Source organism: Lissotriton helveticus, chromosome 1_2 (assembly GCF_964261635.1).
Source record: "Lissotriton helveticus chromosome 1_2, aLisHel1.1, whole genome shotgun sequence".
NCBI lineage: Eukaryota > Metazoa > Chordata > Amphibia > Caudata > Salamandridae > Lissotriton > Lissotriton helveticus.
The window spans coordinates 406953328-406979086 of record NC_136058.1 but is presented as its reverse complement, the minus strand read 5'-3'; the positions used below and the strand labels follow the sequence as shown (position 1 = coordinate 406979086).

Here is a 25759-nt window from a genome sequence, read left to right as displayed (position 1 = left end):
ACTGTTTCCCAACGTGTTGTCTGTTTTAAGAATGTCGTGTTTCCTCCTCCACATGGGAAGCTCGATATATCCATCTGGCCTTCCATTCCGACCTTGAAAGCAGAGTTCAACAAGATGAGTCAAATGAGGGCTCTTTTGTCTCAAAAAGAATTCGCCCTTACATCTGCGTGTGAAACATTCGTCATTCGCGTGGCTAATACTCATACCGAGGTACATGCCTTATTAAATACTGATCTCCCCCTGTATTTTGGGGCAGTTGATTCACACTATATTCAATGCCTCCTCGACCACGGGCTTGGCACACTTTTTTAAAGTAGTACGTTCTGGCCTTGTGACCTCATTCCAAACTATATTCGGTGTGATACCAACATTTTTTCATTTTATTTTTTCCAGCCTCTTTGGCGGTTTCCTGTTAATTCTCGCCTTGACTGCTGGTGTACTGCTGTTGATTTGCTTACTCCGAAAAGGTTGCACATTCTGTGCCCCATGACAATCTGCCCCGGCTGCTCCAACTTCGTAACCAGATGCTTGAATACTATGGATCGCTACCTCTGGCGACTCTGAGTGTGGCGTATGGTTTATCTTTCCGGTTTTCGTACTTCACATGCGTGCAGCCAGTTTTCCACTGTCTGGATTGCAGTTTTGAATGGGCTCTGGATTTGTGTCTCTGCAACACGGTGTCTCCTAAACCATTATATGATCTACTAATGAGCCCCTTAGTTGCTCATGAAATAGACTGTTCTGGAGTCGGGATTATGGCCTGCGCAGCGGCCCATAGAATCCTAGGCAATTGGATATATGGACTGCTGCCACTGATTTCTTGGCGCGCATTTATCTCGAAGAACACCAGAGTTGTCCTCTAATGGTGCTAGAGGCTCCGGCTGTTGAGGAACATGTGTGTTCTTTTCCATTGCTAAATTGGATGGCTGAATTGTTCACTGACGAAAACAACGACTTCCTGTTGGAGGCGGTTGCAACGTACTGTGGCTATATGCTGTTGGATTGAAGTGAAACTTTTTTCTCTGCTTCATGGACACGTAATGGACTCGTGATTTTTTTCATTCATTTCTTTTTCTTCTTTACTCTTTTTAGGTATGTTAACAACTTGCACCCCTGATGGGTTTTGTAATTTTTCTGGTTACTAATTCGGATTGTACTCCAAATTATTCAGTTTGGGGAAATTTTGAACTGGGTTCTCTCTCACTCAAACTTGAACTCTGCGTTCTAGAAATTGCCCCGCTATTGTGCGTTCTCCGATCAAGGGAGGGTGTAGTGAGGGCTGGGCCTTATTGCGTGCATTGCTATTTTAGCATAGGCTTATTAGAAGTTTAAACGCCATTTTACCTTTTCGCTGCTTTTGCACACGACACTACACATAAATGTTGTTGTAAGTTAGGCTGCGTGAAATGCTTCACACGAGAATGGCTTGTTTTTAGCATCCCGAGACTTACATTGAGACTCTAGTCTGCACACAGTGTTCTAAAGCCTCCAAGATTATCATAACAAGGTAGCTGTTGTTCGGGCTGATCGGCTCACGTTTTAGCCATAACATACATGCAGCTGCCGCCAACGTGATTCTGGTGCCTTTATTAATGCACTGTAAGCATGATTTCAGGCACTTGGAAGACTCACGTTTTTCCAGAGAGACAGAGAGCTCTTGCAGATCCTGATGTGATACATTCCTGCTGATCCTAGAGGTATGGGGTCACCCGCACAAGCCTAAGAGACCTTCTATATTTTATAAAACATAGTTCCTATCTAGGGAGGGTGTTATATTAGGCAATATAAGACCAGTTTTCACCATTATTGTAATATGATTGTAGGGTATCATGTATATAGAATTGATTTTCTTATTTTAATTGTTTGTATATGTTATGTAAACATTTTTCTATATATTGATTCCAAGAAACATTATTCGAAATATGAATTTGAAATGAAATAAAAAAAATTAAAAAAAGATGAATACTAAATAAGCAATTGTAACAATGCTGACCATATTATTTCTGATTGTATGTCTGCTTATATTAGCAAAAATACTGCATCTTAGAGCACGTCGTTAAAATAAATATTTTAACTTTGCCTCTGTCTCTTTTTACTCCTGTTGTGGACTGGTATGAGAGTATAACGAAAGAGTGATCTTGCTTCCCACCATTCCTGAGTATAACCTAAGTCCCATGTTCTGGGTTTTCTAATCATTGGTTCCTTTGCTATAGGATGAAGAGCTAATGTGACACTGATGCTAGCTGGTTAGGGTTTCCAGGCACTGAGGTGAGTTTTTGGTACACCACAATTCACTGAGGTCCTGGGTCTCTGTGCTAGGAGCTGAATCCCTGCAACACATTTTCTAGTGGCTAAGTGGATTTTTACGAGATTGACCTTGAGACCCACTGAGCCTAATGAGTCCAAAACATTACATAAGGTTGTATGACAGAGGCAGTCATGGCTGAACCACGCATGCCTCTACAACGCAGTTCCAACCTCAAATGCGACTTAACCATGCATTTGTTTACTATGTATGCCTTTACAACGATTTTTGTTGCAAAGGTTTGACTGCTAAATGAATATGTGTGGTAATTTCAAAACCAGCAAATCCAACTAGCTCCACTCAGAAACATTAGATGCAATCCCATAGGCCCCAATGCAGGCGATTTGCTTTTTCCAAACTAGGTCCAAAACCACCCTTACTGTGGATCGATTTTCCCCAAAATGTTCATACACACAGCAGGCATCCCCAACCATCAGAAGCCGCATTCACCTGGAGCGACTGAAACCACCCCAAAAATATTTCTCAAGAACCTCCAAAATGGGCCCATTGGGTAAAATTGGGCACCAGCATCTCAGAAACAATTGCTTTTCTACTAGTTCCACTTGTTCGATCCTTTGCAAACTTGGAGGGACACAAGTCCCACTTGTCCCCAAATACCTACCAAGCTGCATCCGATCGATTCACAGGAATGGGTATGACTTTTGACCTAAAAAACCCCACCTGCACCCATTCAAAAACAAGCAAAATTCAGCCAAAACAAGTCAAAAACCAAATTTCAGCCAAACCTTGCTAACTCCTATATGTGCAAAACTGAAATGGCCCCTGAGTCCTAACTCAAGGAGCCCTAACCCAATCCAACCTTAAGCCCTAAAAACTACCCTGACCACCCCCCCAAAACCAACTACTCCACCCCCAAACCCCACCCCAGCCCCTCTACCTGTCCGCGTTGACCTTTCTTTCTTAACGCTTCCTTTTCATCTCCCTGCCTATCCAACATTCAGACCGCGCACTGCCTTAAACATGCATATGTGTGGTTAAGGTAAACATGGTTCCGCTTGCAGGTAAACGACATGCCTGTCTCAGACCGCGTTATTAAGGCAGTTACCATTGTATACGTGTTGTAGATGTGTACTCTGGAACCCATAAAGGATTAGTGTTGAATTAGTATAGTGGAATATGGAATTTGAGAAGTGAACATGTTAGACTGTTATTTGGATTGAAAAGGATAGTGGTGGGATAGTCAAGGTTTTTTTGTGAGGTCATAGCAGTAGGAGGAGGCTTTTGGATGGGAAGAGTCAGAGAGAAGAGTTTAGAAAGGTTTGCTTTGGGGATCGGTATAGTAAAAGATGTCAGATGATGTCCGCGTTGACCTTTCTTTCTTAATTGCTTATATTGTTTGCTTGTTTAGGGCGGCAGGTGTATGAGTCAGGGGTGGTGGTGCAGCAGTGGGTCACGTAGTAAGATTCTTAAATTGTCCAGTGGATGAGAGGCGTTTGGAGGAGTGTTGCTGTGTTGCTGTATCTTTGTTAGGTGTGGTAGAAGAGAGAAAGCTTGGCATTGGAGTTTGTTCCTTTATGTTGTTTGAAAAGCCGGTGTATGTTTGTATTTTGTGATGGTAGGTATTGAGAGGTGTTGCGCTTTGAAGATTTTGTTGTGCTGGTGTGTGTGATGTTTTGTTTTTGAGGAGTATTGGAAAGGGGTTCTGGTGTATTTGTTTCATGTGATGGATTTGTTTGTATAGTATTGTTTATGAGTGGATGTTGTAAGGTAGAGCGGTGGTGATGAGTGTATGAGTAGAGTGGATGTTGTGTGTAGGAGGGGATGAAGTAGAGGTAAGAGTATTTGTCTTTCTCTTAGACTGGTTTGTTGCAAGAGTTAAAAAGTGTGGTGCTGTGCAGTGTATGTGTTGTGCGTTAGTGTTAAGGTAGAAGGAAGAGGAGGGTGTTGGTTGGACAAATGATGGAAGGGTGATTATATGTTTGTTAGTGAGATACAGTGGTCTGATAGGGGTATTTAGAGCAGGGAGTGCATGTCTGAATGGAATGTAGTTATGTATGGTGTTGAATGGTGTTGTGTTAGTGATGAATGGATTGGTTAGTGGTATAGGATAGAATTGTATACTGTTTGTAGGTGACGGTGTGGTAGTTGGGCTAGGAGGGTGTGCAGATGTTTTTTGGTTTGTTTTGTAGTGTATACTGGTAACATTGGCATGTGCATAGGGTTTTGAGTCATGTACATTTGGTGTGAGTGTGTTACTCTGTTTGTGGATGTGAATGGTGTAGGGTGGGTATTCCTGAATGGGAAATTGGGCAGCATTTCTGGCCCTAGTCCCGACCAGTCTCGAACAAGCTCAAACAGGCAACAGCCCTTTCCTCTATGCGCTTAAACTCGATGCCTAGGCTGAGAGGCCCTAAGCCAGGACTTTTATAGCCCTATTAATCTTCAGGCTACAAGAATCTCCAGCCTCCAGCATCTTGTCCTGCCAAGAACAGCGTCCTCACCGCATACTCTGCACCACGGGCTTTCATCTTTGGTAAGCTGCTCGAGGTCCTCTTGTGACTCCTGTGCCTTCGGCCTGTAGCTCCTCTCGAGAGTCTTCTTCTCCTTCAGTGGGCTCCCCTGCCTGCTCTGGACCAGCTATGACACTCCTGCTTATGTTGTGTCCCTTGGACCTTGCTGGCCCAAACGTTGCTCCTTCTTTGCTTTCTATGCATGTTGCACCTGCCAAGGCTTGTTAGTCCTACTGCAGGACACTGAATCCCTGGTTCTTCACTTCCGACGGGGGACAGCTTGTGCATGGCTCCTGATCTTCCTCAGTGTCTCCTGGTCGCCACAACTGCCGTGACAAGGTCACTGTCATTACTCCTAAACCTTCTGACATTGGTGGGTACTGCTCTTCCGTGCCTCCTGTCTCCTCTTCAAGAATCCCCCCTTGGATTCCACCGGACTATTGCCAAGCCTTCGCTAACGGCATCTTTTCTGAAGTCTTACATTGAGTCTCCTGGTCCAAGTCCTGACTTCGGTCACAGTTCACATTCCACTTTTTTAGGATATGGTTCGGTGTTTCCCTGGAGACCACTGTAGTTTGTGCTACTTATCTTATTTGCAATTGAAGTATTGTTGTGTATTTGTGGGTAGGAAATAAACCAATGTGTTAGTGAGTGTTGTGTGGTAAATAAACACTTTTATATATACACTTTGTGGTTATTTTTCATTTAACCTACAACCAGTCACACTCCACAGGGGTCCCTTGAGGGGGTTGTAACTGTCCTGTATAATACAGCACTGACAGAGCCCATCCTGCCCTCAAGGCCATTTCTTACCTAAACTCTCCTCATGCATGCAGTTTGTGAGAGGCAGGGAGTGATGGAGAACAGCTGGTGGAGAGGGAGGGGCGGCCTGGCACAGAGGGTAGACAGCCTGAGGGAGGGCTGCACAGCCTGGCACAGATGGTAGACAGCTGGAGGACAGGGAGGGGTGGCCAGGCACAGATGGTAGACAGCCTGAGAGCGATGCGGCCTGGCACCGAGGGAAGGCAGCCAATGGAGAGGGATGGCCTGGCACAGAGGGTAGACAGCTAGTGGAGAGGACAGGCCGGTCTGGCAGAGTGAGTAGACAGCCTAAGGGAGGGGAGGCCTGGCGCAGATGGGGGAAAGGGAGGGGCGGTTTGGCAGTGAGAGTAACTGTTGTACATATAAGTAGTTTTATCTACTACCATGCTACTCTCATGCCTTATGCAACTTACTTTGCTCTATTGTAAAGTGCACTGACACCTCTGGGTAAAGTTTGTGTTATATAGCGACGCATAAATGAATAAAGAGAGAGAACACAACATGTGAGGAGCGATGCACGGAGTGTAGACTGTCTGGGGCCAGCCTGTGTGAGTCCTGCACTGAGGGCACAGCAGGGACCACAGACACTGTTATTCCCCTGGACACGCGGCACTGAAGCACGTACATCGGTTAAGAGGAATTTGATCATGAACAAGTGCGCATTGCACGATATGATGAATAACAAGTGCTCTTGCATGGAACAAGACGTATGTGTAGTAATGCCACCTACAACTGCGCATGCATATTACAACTCGTCATAGTTGCGCACGCACGTAGAAAATACATTGTTCCTATAGTAGAACTTGTAGAAGTATTGTGTTTTGTCAAGATGTAGAGACTGTGTGGACAGCCTTGCAGAGAGGGCGCAGCCTCTAAAGAGTCTAACTCTTTAGATACAACCTGTGCCGTTAACACCGTTTTCTTCCAGACATGGGAATTCTACGGCAGGACAGGAGGTGAGGTTATGCATATCTTTCTTCACTCTTTACTAATAGCAAGTTCAAAGATAAAAGTAAAAACAACACTGCAACAATACTACAACTCCCATGAACCACAGGGAGTAATCATGGTCACCAATAGTCAAATCCATTAACAGTACGATAGTCTAAATAACACAACACATCGCAGGCCTTCCTCTTTCTTCACTGCATGACGTCAGTTAAGTCGCCTTCAGATTCCTTCCTGACTATTGTTAGATGGATAGTGGGGATTTCTGGTGCAGCGTTATTGATTTGACTGCTTATTTAAAAAAATTGTTGCCTTTCTACATGAGCTTTCACATAGCTTTGTTTTGTTTTAGTTACAGCCTCCTTGCTTCAGGCTCCATGCGCTGTAGGCAAACCGCCCACAGGTGTCTACCTAGTACAGCGCTGGTGCGCTACATGGCACTCTTTCGCACTTCCCAACCCATTCATGACACCGCAGAGCAGCTCTGTCAGCGCTCCAGCAGCACGTACTGCTGAAGAGAGGTGAAGCGTACTCCCGCTGTGTGCCTCCTCTCTTCAACCCTCACCCGACACCACGGAGGCGGTAAGACAAACAGGGCTAAGCCTAATTAAAACTTTTGTGTGGTGCAGGCAAGCAGCGTACACCCCTGAAATTGGTTACTGCCTGGAACACCACTTCGGAGCACCAGCGAGGGGGATGCCCATTTATATACCTTAGGACGTATTGGTGCTCTCACCCTTAAAGAAGATGCAATCCTAGAGAGAACACGACTATGCACCCTCGTGTGCCTAGGAGGAGGTTTGGCCCCCACAATGACACCTTCCTGCAGAGATGGATAAGTTCTTTCCCCAAGCCATGTCTCATAGCCATATCATAGGATCTGCCCTTCTGCAGTAGAGTGTTGCCAAACTGTCGGCCTCTGATTACAGAGGTATACTTGGGGACGGAGGGGCTGGGCCTGGTGTGGTGATCTCAGTCCCCACACGCAAGGCTGGCAAGCATAACAGGGGGCACATGGAAGGCTTTAGCTGTTTGAATGAAGTCTTCCACAAGAGTGCGTGCACGCTTAAGATGCACCCTACCGGTAGGAAGAAATACCCGGAGAAATGGGCGATGACGTCTCAATGGATTTTGATCCCAAATAGGGGTTCCCCGATACAGGTGAGGGTGATGTTGAGGATGACAAAGCCTCGTACGATGAGGCACAAGACTTGGGCAGATTCTGGCACCCACATTCAACCTGCTCAGACTCTGCTGAGGGAGACAATTGGCCTAGTGACATGTTTAACACAGAAGGAATCTATCCACCACGCTCCGCAGAGTGTGTCCCGGAGAAGAAAGGGGCGGTGTATGTGGCGAGCAAGAGCCGCCAGCCTCTCAGTAAAGAAGTTAGGGCAAGCCTAAGGGTGGAATGTCCCAGACCTTTCCTTCGCGAGATGGTGACAGCAACCCCAGAGATAAATCCCAAATGATGCACCTTTCTCGCTAAGTACATGAGGGATCCTAAGAAAGGGGTAGACAGGTCATGGCGAGCCTGCCAGGACAAACTCCGGGACGTAGTGGGGCCTTTAACCAAGCTCATCAAACTAGCAGAACAGGCTAGACAGTCAGAGAATCCTCTTCCCACAGAGGACGTTGCATGCTGGGCGCAGAGAGCGATCTGCCTCCTGGGCAATGCCAACTGCGCCCACTCAGCAGAACAATGCTGCTCCCTTCTAATCAAAATCAACCCAAAGCTGGGAGAACCTCTAATCTCAGAGGCAGGCCCGATAGCACAGGTTACCTTGTTCGGCGACCCTTTTGTCAAAGAACCAGGAAAGTTCGTCGCCATGTTCTCAGCCCTCGACAAAGCTCAGTCTTCAATAAAAAATATCTTCCTGGCGAGGGTTATTGGAGGGGCCAGAAGAGGCAGGGGTTGCTCCTCCAGAAGCCAATCATACCAAGGTCCTAACAGTGCCCATGCGAAAAGATGGCTTGATGGCCGTCACAGAACCATCTTTCCCTCCCGTGGTGGCAGTCAAGGGAAACATAATCAACCTTGAGGGGGATCCAACAACAATGGATACAACAGTAAACCCTGTTCTATCACCTCTCTGTTTGGGGGGGGGGGGGTATGCCTTTTCTTGCACAAATGGGCAGAGATAACGGCGGACTAGTGGGTACTGGAGACCGTCCAAGGGTACCACACAGAATTCTACGGACCTTCTGGCCAAGAGTGTGATATGCTTCTCCCAGCTTCATCCTAGTGGAGAAGAGGGACGGGGGTTCCGCCTGGCGATCAACCTCAGGTCTTTCAAGGAGTGGCTGGTCTATCGCCAATTCAAAATTGAGGGTATTCACCTCCTCAGGAACATGCTGCTTCAAGATGCACACCTTCGCGGGATCATGCAGCCATCCATAATGGAGTAGATACAGAGAAGGGGCCGAGCACCCACACAAATTCACACGCTCAAGTCTCCCAGCTGGATGACAAGGCTGAGCCGAGGGCTGGTAAGAACAGCAGCGGTCAAGTGCACGGCAGAGAACACACCCCCATCGGTGCGGTTCAACGCGCCATCTTCCTCCTCACGCCCACCATCTTCCACAACTACCAAACACTCTGGCAGAAGTTTCTAAAGTCCTTGCTTGCTTTAAGCTCATAATATGTAGCTACAACGGTTGTCAGAAGGAAGGAAATGTTGCATCCAACTATTTATATTCTGCTTCACAACTTTGACCTATCACTAAATGATTTCAAAAACACAGGAGTCTGGTTTCCTACGTATATTGTTATTCATATGCAGAGGTTTACAGGAAAATAATTCATCAAGGCTGTCTTTGAAAGTGACATTGAAGGGAAGTCATCATGCAGTATGACCAATAGACTTTGAACACAACAAAAAAATATATTAAAATAATTCATTCGATATAGTGCCTATTTTGTTCCGTAAGTCTATGAATAACAACGGCTAGTTTTAGAGTGAATACTTTGTGTTGTGTTTAGAGTAAATACGGGGCACAACATATGTATATAGTTGAAGTTTTGACCCTTGCTAGTAGTGTTTTCTTAAAACATCAGATTGGGTCTTCCTCAGTTCTAAAAACAAGTGCAGCCTGGGAAATACAAAAGATACATATTTCAAGACCTGTGTTTGACATGATCGTAATTAAATATGTAGTGAATGAATCACAACTTATCTGTAGTCACAGGAAGCTTGCCTGTCCAATGTGAATTCGGGATCAGAGATCACAAGAAATGTGCATAGAAGTATAGCAAGAATTTGCACTGCAATAGGTCTCGCTTTTTTGAGAGTTAGAGCTATTGGCGTTGATAATGACAATGCCTTTTACCTATGTTTTTTGGTTTGGAGTGTAGTGGGTGTATGAAGAGAGACAGAGCTGCATCTCAGCCTAGAGGACTTAGAATGAGGAATTACAGACCGAACCAGACAAGCAGCTAACAGCACTGTCTAGAGGACTAAGAATGAGGAATTACCACTGTCACCAGAGAGACAGCTGCAGCACGGCCTAGAGGACTAAGAATGAGGAATTACCTGTGTGACTGAAGACACAGCTGCAGCACTGTCTAGAGGACTTAGAATGAGGAATTACCACTGTGACCAGAGACACAGCTGCAGCACTGCCTAGAGGACTAAGAATGAGGAATTACCTGTTTGACCTAAGATACAACTGCAGCACTGTTTAGAGAACTTAGAATGGGGGAGTTACTGACAAGACCAGATAAGCAGCTGCAGCACTGCCTAGAGGACTAAGAATGAGGAATTACCTTTGTGACCAAAGACACAGCTGCGCACTGTCTAGAGGACTTAGAATGGGGGAGTTACTGACAAGACCAGATAAGCAGCTGCAGCACTGCCTAGAGGATTACGAATGAGGAATTACCTGTGTGACCAAAGACACAGCTGTAGCCCTATTTAGAGGACTAAGAATGAGGAATTACCACTGTGACCAGAGACACAGCTGTAGAACTGTTTAGAGGACTAAGAATGAGGAATGACCTGTGTGACCAAAGACACAGCTGTAGCACTGTTTAGAGGACTAAGAATGAGGAATTACCCGTGTGACCAAAGACACAGCTGTAGCACTGCTTAGAGGACTAAGAATGAGGAATTACCTGTGTGAGCAAAGACACAGCTGCAGCATTGCATAGAAGACTAAGATTGAGGAATTACCTATGTGACTGAAGACACAGCTGCAGCACTGTCTAGAGGACTTAGACTGAGGAATTACCACTGTGACCAGAGACACAGCTGCAGCACTGCCTAGAGGACTAAGAATGAGGAATTACCTGTTTGACCAAAGATACAATTGCAGCACTGTTTAGAGAACTTAGAATGGGGGAGTTACTGACAGATAAGCAGCTGCAGCACTGCCTAGAGGACTAAGAATGGGGAATTACCTTTGTGACCAAAGACACAGCTGCACACTGTCTAGAGGACTTAGAATGGGGGAGTTACTGACAAGACAAGATAAGCAGCTGCAGCACTGCCTAGAGGATTAAGAATGAGGAATTACCACTGTGACCAGAGACACAGCTGTAGCCCTATTTAGAGGACTAAGAATGAGGAATTACCACTGTGACCAGAGACACAGCTGTAGTACTGTTTAGAGGACTAAGAATGAGGAATGACCTGTGTGACCAAAGCCACAGCTGTAGCACTGTTTAGAGGACTAAGAATGAGGAATTACCAGTGTGACCAAAGACACAGCTGCAGCACTGCCTTGAGGACTCCGAATGAGGAAATTACCTGTGTGACCAAAGACACAGCTGCAGCACTGTCTTGAGGACTCCGAATGAGGAAATTACCTGTGTGATAAAAGACAGAGCTACAGCACTGTCTAGAGGACTTCGAATGGGGGAGTTACTGACACAGCAGGCTGTAACTGTCTGTCATGAAAATGATGGTGCTGCATAGGATTTAACACAGAACAGATGGGTAGTGCAGAAAATATTGTGCAAGCACAGCCTGAGTAAATATTGCTGAGTCCTGCAGGATGGTAGGCTGATGCAACACACCAGACTGATTGGCTTGAATAATAACGTATAGCCTGAAAGGCTACTTTGTGCCGTGATGTGCCAGGCTTTAAGTGTTGCCCAATCCCTCCCCCCTCTCCCCGCAGCATTCACTTTGCAAGTTGTTGGACACTTGCCTTTAGATGACTGTTTTTAGTAACAGAAGATGGTTGCCACAGAAGCATCCCTTGCCATGACTCTGCTTCCCGCCTCCCACTGCTACTGGTGTGTGAGAGTTTTATAAACGTGATATTACACTCAGTGGCACAGCAAGGGTGCATTAACCGCCAGGTAAGCAATATAAATGTTGTACTAGAAACACCTTAACCATATGGAATGCAAAAAAGTCCCTTTTAAAAATATGTCGTCCCTACATAAATAGTATTTTATAGGATAAGCAATCAATGCACACGTATATGCACGGTTTGTAAGGCACAGAACAATGCACCAGATATTGTCACAGAATTCCGAAAGGAGAGGATGGTCAGAACATAAGGAAGAACGCATGAAGTCCAAAGACGATCAACACGTTCAGAAAAACAAGAAACCTCAATTCACCAAAAAGAAGGTAGCAGGTCTAAAAATCAGACATGCCGAGGATCTTTAGGACACAACTCAAGAACGGGGAATGGGCTCAGACAATGTTGGACAGTGCAGCAGAAGTCACCAGAGCTCACAAGAACTTGAAGGATCATCTGGAGACAGTGGACTTGAATGAGTTCATCCAAGTTGAAACTGCAGATCTCAGGGTTAGTTCTCCACATAAGTTATATGAAGTAACACTCCAGATGGAGGGAGACATACCAAGAAAAGTGAGAGCACTCTTTGGGGAGCGACTTTCTAAGGGTTATGACATTCTTCTTGCTGAACAAGACTGGCTACCAGAATTTGTCAGGAAGTGCCCACATGGCGAAGACATCATTATGCCAGCCTTCTCCAACCACATTCCAATTCACTTAAAATATACTTATGCCAGGAAATGAGCAGTTGCCCAAGCTCCCGCATTATACAAAAATCATGTAGGATGGGATGAGGATTCTCCTCACTATAAGATCCAGTTAAAAAATCAACCAACTGCACAAAGGCAGTACCCAGTTAAGCATGAAGATACAAAACAGGTCAGGGAGATCTTAGATCAACTTGAATATCAGGGGGTGATTGAAACATACACCTCGTCAATGAACAATCCTTTGTTTCCTGTCTCCAAACCAGACAATACATATCATCTAGTTTTGGATTACAGACATCTAAACTCTTGTTGCAAAACATTTGCAGTACAAAAAGCACACAGTGCAGCATTATTGAATAACATTGTGCGTAAAAAATATAAAACCACATTATATATTTCTAACGGTTTCTTCTGTCAAAACATTGCACCAGAAAGTAGGTATTTGACCGCTTTCTCAATCATGGGGACACAGAGTCACTTCTGTCGTCTCCCTCATGGATTCAAGAATAGTCCTGTGTTATTCTAAGCGAGGGTAACAGAGTTACTACAAACTTATGATGATGAAGCATTGTTATATGTTGATGACATCTATCTGACAGATGATGACTTGGATAGGCACTTGAACAGGGTGAACACCATTATATTGGGCTTCGCCTCTGAAGGGTATAAATTCAATTTTAAGAAATCAAATATTGCCCACCTCAATGTCCATTTTTTAGGATACGAACTTTCAAGTGAAGGCAAAAGACTGGCAGCAAACTTTCTAGAGAAATGAGCGCTGCTCCAACCTCAAACAACGCTGAAAAACTTACAGTCGATTCTAGGTTTCCTGAATTGCGGAAGAAATTACATTCTAAATTACACAGAAAGGCAAAACCTCTCTATGCATTAATCAAACCTGATTTTAAAACAGTTAATTGGACACAAAAACACACTGAAATTTTGCGTTTATTGCAAACAGAGATGTTAGTGACAAAACATTTGCAAACACGTGTAAACATACGCAACTTAGTGATCCCAATCATTCCAGGGCAATGCGGATTCACGTACTTAACTTTTAACGAAGGTGAAAAAGTACCAATAACTTACAAATCACATTTGTACACACAAGCAGAAATGAAATTCACTTTTACAGAAAAAATTCTGACAGCTGTTCAAACTGCTGTAGCGAAAGAGAGAGCCCTCGCACACGGTAAGCGCATTATGGTGGTTACACCTGTACCTGCCTTAGAGGCAGTGACAAAAGAGAGCATTCCTAATGCTAAAGCTTTACATCCGAGATGGATACAATGGGTTAATTCTCTTGCTGCAACAGACGTTGACTATATTTTTTAGCCTTATTTGAAAACACAAGCATTTTTACAATACGAACAAGAATGTCCTCTGCCTACTGAAATTCTGCCTCTAGAACAGTATGAATGTATCATTTATAGTAACGGATCAGCTCAACCCGCTACCGAGGGTAAACAAGCCTATAGTGCGGCCTGCGGGATCGTTAAAGGTTGTTGCCACGATGGCAAATCCCGACCAATGGTTACTAAAACTCAACCTCTAGGAGATTGTACAGCTCAGCGAGCTGAACTACAAGCATTCAAGATGGCGCTTGAGAATACGGACCGCGAATTCCCCACACTCATAGTGTGCGATTCGCATTATTGTGTTCAATCTTACAATGAATACTTCCAAAACTGGATTCAAAACGGTTACAAAGATGCAAAGAGTGGCACAATTAAGCATAAGTTGCTTTGGGAACAAGTAGTTCAGTTACGACAAGAACTACAAAACACTCATGTGATACATAGGCTGAGTCATCAACATGAATGCGTTCACGTTGCAGGGAATTAATTGGCTGATGAAGTCGCGAAGGCAGCTGTGCAAACGGCTTCCGTAGCTGGAATCACTCGTTCAAAAACAAAAATGAATGGCAAAATAATGTTGGAAGTCAATGCTTCAAGCAAAGACAGTGGTAAACATTACCAAAAGGGTTTCCACTCAAATATTCATATATAACTGATGCGAACAATGTTCCATTTGCTCAAATTCCTGGAGTGGGGGATAGAGTAATTTCAAACATGAAACAAAGATTAGGACTAATCTTTAGCAGCACATGAAGGGCTCGCCTCTGCACATGCACGTGTTTCCGCCACAGTGTCATTATTAAAGCAGAGATACTGGTGGCCACACATGAGGAAACAAACCAGAAGGAAAATGCTACTTACCAGTATGCATCTGTTCTTGGCATGTAGAGCTGCAGATTACTACACTGTGCATCAGATCGCCACCTGGTGTTGGGCTCGGATGATTGGATGTTGATGTCGTCTTGGAAGAAGTCTTTTGTAGTCACGAGATAGGTGACTCCTCCCTTGGACGATAGTGCGCATGGGCATCGGCTCCATCCGTAGATTGTTTTTCGCCATGATGGGAAATGATGGAGTTAGTAGAAGTAAATAGAAAGATGTCCTGCATGTGCATCTAAGTAAGATGAAAACTGGAACAGATACAGGTCCCGGGGAGGCGGGAGGGTGTGTAGTAATCTGCAGCTCTACATGCCAAGAACAGATGCATACTGGTAAGTAGCATTTTCCGTTCGGGCATATGAGCTGCAGATACTACACTGTGCATCGATTGTGCAGCACTGTGTCCCTAGCGGTGGTCACCTGTATCTGTTGCAGTAGTTTGAAAGAGTTTTAAGGACAGCTTGTCCTACTGCAGCTTGCTGCTTGGTTTGCACATCAACACAGTAGTGTTTAGTGAATGTGTGTGTTGTAGACCATGTCGCTGCCTTGCATATGTCTTCTAGGGGATGCTCCCTAAGAAAGTCATAGATGTTCCAATTTTGCGTGTGGAGTGCGCTTTAGGAGGAACTGTTAATGTACATTTTGCTTTTTGATAGCATATTTGTATACATTTTTCAATCCACCTTGCAATTCCACCCTTGGAGATGGGGTTGCCTTTATGCGGTGGAGAGAAAGATACAAACAATTGTTTTGTTTTTGAAAAAGATTTAGTCCTATCTATATAGTAGAGAAGAGCTCTTTTAACATCTTGTGTGTGTAGAGCTCTTTCTGCTACAGAGTCAGGGTTTTGGAAAACACAGGTCACTCTACAGATTGGTTTAAATGAAAAGGAGTAATGACTTTTGGAAGGAATTTAGGATTAGTTCTTAGAACCACTTTGTTACGATGTAGTTGTAAAAATGGTTCTTGTATTGTGAAAGCTTGTAACTCACTTACTCTTCTAAGAGAGGTAATAGCAATAAGGAAAGCTGTTTTCCATGTGAGGAATTGCAGTTCACATTTGTTCACAAGGTGGCCCCATGAGGTGGTCCCATGAGCCTTGTAAGAACAACGTTTAGGTTCCACACTGGAGAAGGTGGTAACCTGGGGGGAATGATTCTCTTTAATCCTTCCATACATGCTTTAATAGCAGGTACTCAAAAAAGAGACAGATGTTGTCTGTTTTGTAAATATGCTGCAATTGCTGCAAGGTGCAGTCGTATAGATGAATGTGCCAAGTTACATCTTTGTAAATGTCAAAGGTAGCAAATGATATCCTGTATAGAAGCATCCAGGGGATCTATTTGGTTATTGTTGCAATAAATGGCAAATCTCTTCCATTTAGCAGTATAACAAGCTCTTGTAGTAGGTCTCCTGGCCTCTTTAATAACGTTCATACTGTCTGGAGGTAGGTAAAGATAACCAAACTCTAAGACTTCAGGAGCCAGATCGCCAGATTCAGTTGATTTGGGTCTGGATGTCTGATGTCTCCATGGTTCCGCCTTAGCAGAGATGGTGTGAGACATAGCTTTGGTGTGGAACTAGAGACAGTTCTAACAGTGTGGTGAACCATGGTTGGCATGCCCAATTGGGAGCTACCAGAATTGATTTGAGAGACTGTTGTCTGAGCTTGCGTACTACTAGTGGTATTAGTGGTAGTGGCAGAAAAGCATACGCAAATCTGCCTGACCAGTTCATCCATATCGCATTGCCCTTGGACAGCGGGTGTGGAAACCTGATGGCGAACGTTGGGCATTTTGCGTTTTCTTGTGTGGCGAACAGATCTATGTCTGGATGGCCCCTCTTGTGAAACAAGCATTTACAATGCAATAGGTCTCGCAGCATTAAAGTTTGAGTTACTGGCATCCTTTTTTTTAAATTTGCAATTGGTATATAAACATTGTTTGCGAATGGTTAGCTGTTGCTTATGCTAAGCAAAGTTGGCAGTAATATAGAGTGCTAGTCTTGCTTGTTATAAGCATGCTGATTTAAAGCCCTCTGATACCTGCGGGTAAAGTTTGCGCTATATAAAAGTGAAAACTAATAAATACATTTTAAAAAGCCTACCTGTACCACGTCCATTCTTATTCTGCGATGCCACATATCTTTGGGTCCCTGTACTTATGAACTGCACCCAGCTGTGGGAAACCTCCATGGCAGGAACAACGTGTTGCGGGGCAGACACAGGCAATGTAGCCACTGTCCTGTGGCTGCACCGCGGGGTAACAGTGTAGGGGCAGGAAGGCAGGCAGTTGGTAGTGCTGTGCCATAGCAGTGTAGTTCTCTGTGTATGCTGGGCATGGGGGTTGCTATTGGCTGACAAGAAGTGGTGAGGAGGTGCCGTTTCGGTGTGCCTGCTTCCTGATCTTGGGCAGGCAACAGGTAAAAAAAAGAAGGAGGCGGAGGACATGACACCCAGTGGAATTAAGGTACAGCATGCACACTAACTTCATTTTGAAGACTCTCTGGAAAGGTACTACATTTGAAACACCGACTGAGCATATTCATTTCCCAAGTCAGTTAAGTGTTCTGAAAAAGGCTCAGGAGCTATAGGTGCTTTACAAAAATCATCACTTAAATAAATGCATAAATACACTATAGGCACAATGCTATGAATGACGAACATCACTTAATGTGAACCCTTTTCCTGCCGTTCCATCCAGCACTAATCCCATAACACAAGGGAATCCAACGTAGGTCTAGGAGGGCCTGGTGTATTTCAGGATATGCACATAAATTATATTTGCATGCGTTGAATATCAATAGAAAACATTACAAAGTCTGTTGTTGTCCTCAAAACTTGGCATGTAACTGGCCCTTGGATATCTATATTATCACTAAAGGTGCCTCAATGACTTAATAACATACGATGTGTTGAACAATTAAGGGTTTTCATTTAGATGTAGAAACACGCATTCAAAAAAACAAAGGTTTCCCTTTTCCTGGTTTTTGTAGATAGATAAGACAGGAAATGAACAGTCTTATTTATCAAAGTTCTAAGTCACATAAATATGAGGCACCCACAGCTGATAACAAATTTACAAATAGAACTACTGAATGCAAATGTCCTTTTTACATGCAATTATCTTTTTTTCAAGATGGTAAGAGGTTATTGAATACTAGAGTCATATTAAAATTCATACATTTATTTAGTTTATCCGACAAGGTAATACAATTTTTAACAATTTCATTAAAAACAACAACTTTACATTAAAAAAACATGTGGAATGCAGTGCAATTAAAAACAAAAGCAAAAAAGCACAGGAATTGTCGACGCGGCGTTTCGGTGAACTGGCTTGAACACCTTCTTCAGGACTATGCTTTTTACGGTTAAAATTTTTTTTTAATTATTTGTGTTGGAATTTTTGGTGTCTTGCTCCTTTCCCAATTATCAGTTAAACTCCCTTTTGTTAAAAACAGGTTATTTTATTACCCAAAAGTTGGTAGCGGTATTTGATCCAAGGTTGATTCTCAATTTCTTCCCTTGGACTTTTACTGGGGCTCTTAAGCTTAATGCCCTATGGATCCTTTATAGGACGGGTGTATATAGTTTTGTACTTGTAGTTGGAATGCTTTGAGTGCTAAGAATATTGCTAGCAGCTCTAGATGGTTGATATGGAACAATCTTTGTTGAATGGTCCAATGCCCTTGAGTTGCATGATGTAGGAGATGGGCTCCCCATCCTGTGAGAGATGACAGGTTTGAGGAATGGCCGCCCATTTGTCAAGTTTTTGGTGTTCCACCACTGCAGAGAGCGATGTGTGCGGCTGTCTAACAACACCAAGTCTGTTAGTTGCCCTTGAGCCTGGTTCCACTGTCGTGCTAGACATTCCTGTAACTGACGCATCTGCAGTCTTGCATATGGTACTATGAAGATGCAAGATGCCTTCAATCCTATCCGTCTCATGAACACTCTGGCTTGCAGAGATTGTTGATGTTGGAAGACTGTCACTAAGGACTGAATGCTCTGTATCGTTGCTGGACTGGGATACGCTAGAGCTGTAGACGTGTTTATTGTAGCCCCTAGATACTGATGTATATGAGAGGGTTGCAGGTGTGACTTGGTGAAGTTGATTGTGAACCCTAAGTCGTACAATGTTTGAATTGTTTGATGTGTATGTTGAACACACTGATTGAATGACTTGGCTTTCATGAGCCAATCGTCTAGATAAGGGAGGACATGTATTTGTTGTCTCCTTAGATGTGCTGCTACTACTGCTAGGCATTTTGTAAATGCTCTTGGTGCTGTTGTAACTCCGAATGGAAGGACTTTGAATTGATAATGTTGTCATTCCAGTACAAACCTTAGATACTTCCTGTGAGCAGGATGCATAGGAATGTGAAATTAGGCGTCGTTTAGATCTAGTGTTGTAAGGAAATCGCCTTGTTGCAGCAGTGGGAGCACTTGTAGTAAAGTGATCATGTGAAAATGATCTGATTTTATGTTATGATTGAGGGGCCTGATGTCTAGAATTGGTCTTAGTGTCCCATCTTTCTTGGGTATTAGAAAATACTGTGAGTAAACCCCTGTTCCTTGGTGTTGTAAAGGAACTGTTTCTATTGCGTCCTTTTGAAGAAGTGACAGGACTTCTTGTTTGAGCAGAGTAAGGTGTTCTGCCGACATTGGACGCTGTCTGGGTGGTATGTGTGGAGGGGTTGCAGTAAGTTCCAGGCAGTAGCCAGACTGGATAATTTGTCTTACCCACTTGTCTGTTATGATGGAATTCCAGACAGGTAGGAACTGTGTTAATCTGCCCCCCACAGTAGTGGAATGCTGTTGGGGGAGCAGAGGAAAGTCGCTGTTTTGTGTTTGAGGAGGTTTGATTATTGTTGTTACCCCGACCTCTTCCTTTGTTGTTGTTTCCTCCATATCCTGCTCTAAAATATCCTTTGTTAGAGGATGTTTGTGTGTTTGATTTGAAGGATGTTGTATTGTCTGCTCCAGACTGTTTGGAGCCTCCTCTGTAGAAGGAGCGATGAAAGGAACTTTTAGCTTGTTTGGACTGTAAAGCTCCCATAGATTTGGCAGTATATGTATCCTTCTTCATCTTTTCAAGTGCTGTGTCTACCTCTGGTCCGAACAATTGTTTTTGATTAAATGGTTGATTTAAAATGGTAGTTTGCACTTCCTGTTTAAATCCTGAAATGCGTAACCACGCATGTCTTCCAAGTATGACACTAGTGTTGACAGCTCTGGATGCAGTGTCTGCCACATTAAGTGCACACTTGATTGAGGCATTGGAAATTAGCTTGCCTTCTTGTAAAAGGTTGTTTGCCTGCGCCTTATATTGGTCAGGTAGATGTTCCAGTAGTTTCTCTAACTGATCATAATGAGTCCTATCATATCTTGAGAGGAGGGCTTGTGTGTTAGCTATATGCCATATGTTAGAAGCTTGCGCAGCTATTCTTTTGCCTGAAGCATCTATTACTTTAGATTCTCTGTCAGGTGGGGGTGTCTCACCCGACATTTGTGAATTTGCCCTTTTCCTAGCATTTGATACAACTAGTGAATCTAATGGTAGTTGTCCTTTAATATAGGCTGGATCTGCAGGTGCAGGCCTATATTTTTTCTCAATTCTAGGGTTTTAAGATCCTGGTACGTACAGGTTCTTAAAATATCTCTGGAGCGTGTTTGATGACCCCTTTAATCATAGGAAGAATTTGAACAGACCTTTGCGATTGTTCAAATGTGTCTAAACGAAAATCTTCCTCTGCCTCATCAGAGTGCATAGTGACTCCATTATAAATGGCAGCTCTGTTCAGCAGGTGTCCAAAACTAATATTATCTCCTGGTGAAGGAGGAGAAGGAAGTATAGGAGAAGAAGGGTGATAGGAGATGTGGCAGAGTCCTTCTTCTTGGCAGGTACTACAGTGGGTGTTGTATCTGCCTTCCTCTTCTTGTGTGGTATGGTGGATACAGCACCTGTCTTTAGGTCAATGTAGATCTTCTTTTGCAGCGGATCAGGTTGGAAAAGTTCTTCTCCTTGTGTAACCTTTGTCGGCGCCGATTTTTTCGGATCCGAACGAGTATGCTGCTTGTCTTTAGCCTTAGGAGGCGTTACAGTGTCCTTTGGCATAGTTTTCAGCACCGAAGGTGTTGTTTTCGGTGTGGTAGGCAGTTTCAAGCGCTTGGGTGCATCGGAATCAGGCCTTGTCGGTTTCGATACCGAAGGTGATGGCTTCAGAGTGGAAGCTGGTCTCGTCGGCTTTGAGGCGTCGGACGTTGGCTTCGCACCTTTGTCTTTAGAAGTCGACAGAGCCTCGACTTCTTTCGGTTTCGGTGCCGATGGAGCTGGTGGGATCGACACGTGCGGCTTGCTCGGTAAGGAGATGCCGGAAGGCTTACTTATTTTCTTCTGAGCCGGGCTCGATGGTAGGGCTTTCGAAGTGATTTTTCGGTCTCGACTGGGCCCAGGAGGCGGAGTGTTGACCTTTGCCTTCAGTTTGGGTGCGGTGTCTGATGCAGGGGCAGTAGTACTCACACACTGACCCAATGGTACGGAGTCGTCTGAGTCGTCTGCCTCTGATATGACGATTTTGAGATCATCGTAATCCTCTTCGGGAACGAACGGAACCTCCTCGTCGAAGATATCCACCGGTTCTGGAGCTCATCTCTGTATATCATGTCGATGGGCCCTCCGATCTCGGATGGTTTTCTTGGATCGAAAGGACGCGCAGGCTGTACAGCTGGCTTCGTCGTGTTCTGGCGATAAGCACAGGTTACAGACCTCGTGGTGGTCACTGCATGGAAACTTTGCTCCACACAAGGGGCATTTCTTGAATGGCGTACTTTCCATAAGGTGTAGGCCTCACGGCGTGGATAGGCCCAACGGCCCGCGCCGATGACCGGAATCGAGCTGATGGAGTCGAAAACAATGTTAGTCGATATCGAAGGTAGTTAGGTCACGTTTTTGCGCTTTGAAGTACTTGAAAAGTAGATGTCGAGCCGGAGCGGAAAAAGTTCATCCGAACCCAGTGGCGGAAAAAAACAATCTAAGGATGGAGCCGATGCCCTTGCGCACTATCGTCCAAGGGAGGAGTCACCTATCTCGTGACTACAAAAAACTTCTTCCAAGACGACAACAACATGCAATCATCCGAGCCTAACACCAGCTGGCGATCTAATGCACAGTGTAGTATCTGCAGCTCATATGCCTCGAACACTATGTTTTGGAATGTGAAATATGCCAAAAGATGAAAGTCTCTACTGTGAAACGTCCTGCGCAGATGCCCCTGTTGATTTCAGATAAACCATTAGCTTGCGTTTACCTGGACCACTGCGGTCCCATACAGAGTGATGGCAACTATAAATATATCATGATCGCAGTGGTTTCGTATTCAACATTCATTTGGATGTGGCCTCAGCGCTCGGCTGACGCTCAAACTGTTATTAAAGATTTGCGAGTCTTTATCGGCACGCTACATTCTGACCAGGGTCCTGCGTTTACCTTTCGAGCTTACCAAGAGGCCACGGCCAATCTGGGCGTTGCATTGCGGTACTCTAGTCCATTCCATCCTGAGGGAAATTCGGTAGTGGAGAGAAAAAAACGAGACATAAAGCAATCTATAACAGCTAGGGTATTAAGTTCGGCTTACGGGTGGGTCAAACATCTAATAAGTGTCCAACGTAGTCTTAACAATCTGCCAAGAAGTTCTCTAGGGGGTATCACTCCATAGGAAGTCCTTTTTGGGACCAGAATGCTAGTAGCGGACCTCGATTGGTAGACCACAAACTCTTTGATATCAAAGATCGTTTGGCTGTCTTACAGGACTTAAATGAAATAGGAACGAAACAAAGTAATGTGTTCCTGAAGCCAACCACCACTGAAGAGAAACCGACCGTCCCAGCAAGGCCTGTCTGGATCCCAAACCTTGGTGATCTGGTCGGAGAAAAGATCGCGGACAAGAAGGAATTTGGGCCTTCTAACTGACAACCAGTACCTGTATCAATCCACGGATCAAGAACAGTATTACTGCCGCCCCTTGCTGGAAAAAAGGAGAACAGGTTTATGTCTATCAACCTGGTCAAACCACCTCATGTGGACAATCATAAGCAGTAGGCCAAGTGGACTCCGCCAATTTAGCAGATGCCCAGCTCTGGCTACTATCCAAGAGGTTCAAACTGAGAGACTCATCACCTTTGAAGAATCTGCAGTGCGAAATGAAGTACTAAGCAACAAAGCTATGGAAGTTGTACCTCTTGAAACCCAAATAACAGTTTGTCAAGAAACGCCTGTCTACAATGAAGTAGCATCTGACTACACAAATGTTACAAGTAATCCTGAGGTTCCAGCGATTTCAACGAATCCAGATGCAAACCCAACAATTGACAGAACTGCCTCTGGCTATTTCATTAACTTTGATACATTTTCCGAGGATCCAAGCGAACCTAAAACTGCGCCAGTAAAAAGAACTTTGAAAGAACAAGCAACAAACCTTTTTCATCACCTGGAAAAGACCTATTTGGTATCACCATGGATTGAACTTTGGATTGTGTCGGGTGTGCTTTTTCTTCTACTTTGGTTAACTCTGGTAATAACTTTGGGAATGCTGATAAAGGGAAGATATGTCAAAATGGACCCAGCAAGTAAGAACATCAACTTAATTCTCAAGCCACACAAATCATCCCATTGTGAACAAGGAGACTTGCCATCAGTGAACATCACAGACGTTCCTATACCAGCAAGTATAGCTTGGGACAGAACTAATTATGACATTTTTGGCCCGTCAGAGCTGTTGAAGATTTCACACCAGTTCAAGATTTCCTTGAATTACTTTGTTTCATCTAGTACCTTTTCTGATGATTGGGACTTCGAGACTGTTAATAATATGATGTCAGACTTTACAAATCATGAATACTTAGAAGGTTCATCAGATTATGAACAAATGTATTGTTATAATCACTATGGTCATCATTTCTTGCACAAATCTGCAAATCCTAGAAATGTATTAATGTATAACCAATGGGAACATTGTCCTACGCCACCAAAGGGTAGATCAAAATATTTTTTAGAAAATGTCCGTACTTTTCAGGGTTCAATGTATCCAATCCGGAATCATTTTACTTTAAAAATGTAAACAAAAACAGGAATGAAAAGTATGTTAACAAATACCAAGCAAATTTATTCTGTAGCCTTTTATGCTCAACTGTCTTCACTAGGTTTCGAATCTTGGAAAGACAACATCGAGACAAAAAACTGTCTGGGGCACAAAATATTGGCAAGTGCAGAGGATAGAAGCTTAATTTAGAGCCTGCATCATCCCTGAGCAAATTATGTTTTTGAATGACACTGTCTAAGAGACGTCTTGTCTTGGGTTAGCCAAGATAAAAGACTTGAACAATCTGTCTATACCTACACCTACACCTGTTAGTGATACCACTTCAGAGGGGGGTGTCGACGTACATACTATTTTGCATCAAAACAGAACAGATCCAGATTGGAATAAATGGTTGATCTGGCCCACAGACACAAACAACTGTCAAGATAGATTCCTGAATAAAACAAAGGGGTTCGCATTCATTAGGCCAGAACCAAGATATGTTCAATATTCCTGGACAGCATCCAGGAATAGTAACAACATACAGTGTAGGGAAACTTTGCCTTGATTGGATACATAGATCTACACTTAAGGATGTAAAGCAACACTTATCTTTATTTAAAGATGGCGCTGATCTTAGGGAATTGTTGCTAGGAACAAGAACACCGCGTCATAAACGTTTTATATATGCCGGTATCTTTGCTGCTTATAATGAAGCATGGAAAATTACGCAAGCAGAGACTGCAGAACGAATTCGAGAAATTGATCGTATTTATTTAGAGAAATCTCTCTCTGTGGTTGACAATGGGTTAACGACTCTGTGATCCAGGATATATTCTTTAGATAGCATAGTGTCTTCTGCCATAGACATCATGGAACAGGACTTGGTCATGTTGCAACATGGTCAGTCGCAAGTACGTTCTATCATGCTATTAGGCTGGACATTGCAAAACCTTCATTCAGGCTATACTACGTCACTGTTTTCAGAATTCAATCTCACTGATAAACAGATCAAATTGGCACAAAGGGGAGCAGACAATACGGTGCTGAGCATTGAAAAACTGGAAAGATTGCCATTTACTGTCGCTGAAAAGCCAGTTATGGAATGGATTATACATTGGAACATTCACTCAGTCTGTTACAATTTTCCATTTTCAATATTGCCTAGAACATGTATCAGCAGGCACATATAAAAGGTTGGGTAAAGTATACATCAAGACATCCTGGGAATTGCCGTACACATACAGATATTGGAGTGGGGGTCGTGAAGTATTTCTTAGCGGGGAAAATTGTGAAAATGCACTAAGTGGTTCTCTCCTATGTCAGGGTATAAACTTACACAGGGCCTGCAATAGTTCCTCTAAAAACTTATCCTCCCACCTGCAAGGTTCACCAGCAGCGGTGATTGACCCAATTTTTGGACAACTCTCGAATGGGAGTTACCTTACGTTGGATGATCGCTGCTGCTGTGGCATGTTGCCAGGAATACCATATCTAGTAACTGTGTCAGCCAGGGTCACTTGCTGTATGCAAGTATTGTTTCCTAAAACCAAGAAAGCAAGGAGTCGCCACTTTGGCCTTCACTGAACATCTCTTCTATACAAATTGATACTTTAAGGAGAATGAAAGCCATTCTTTTGCAAAAAACAGTGACACTGACCTCGGCAAAAGAAACCTATGTTCTGCAAATCCCAAGAACTTCTGCAGAGTTACATGCCCTCTTAACTACACATTGCCCTATACATTTCTCAGAAACGTTAAGTCGTGTCTTAAACATGTCTGATACGAGTGGTATTATACATGTATTTAAGACCGTATTTTCTGGACTGTTAGCACCTTTTGAAGCAGTCCTGGTAATATTTCCAAACTTTGTGCACTCTGTGTTTGGCGGATTGCCTCTCATTTTGGGACTCGCTGCAGGAATACTATTTTTGC

At 43.8% G+C, this 25759-nt stretch overlaps 1 protein-coding gene across 4 annotated transcripts in view; it reads right to left on the bottom strand.

Moving 5' to 3' along the window:
- The window catches only part of LOC144806656 (uncharacterized), a 218776-nt gene that overhangs the window by 155882 nt on the left and 37135 nt on the right, over positions 1–25759 (bottom strand). The gene's annotated exons all lie outside the window — the stretch shown is intronic.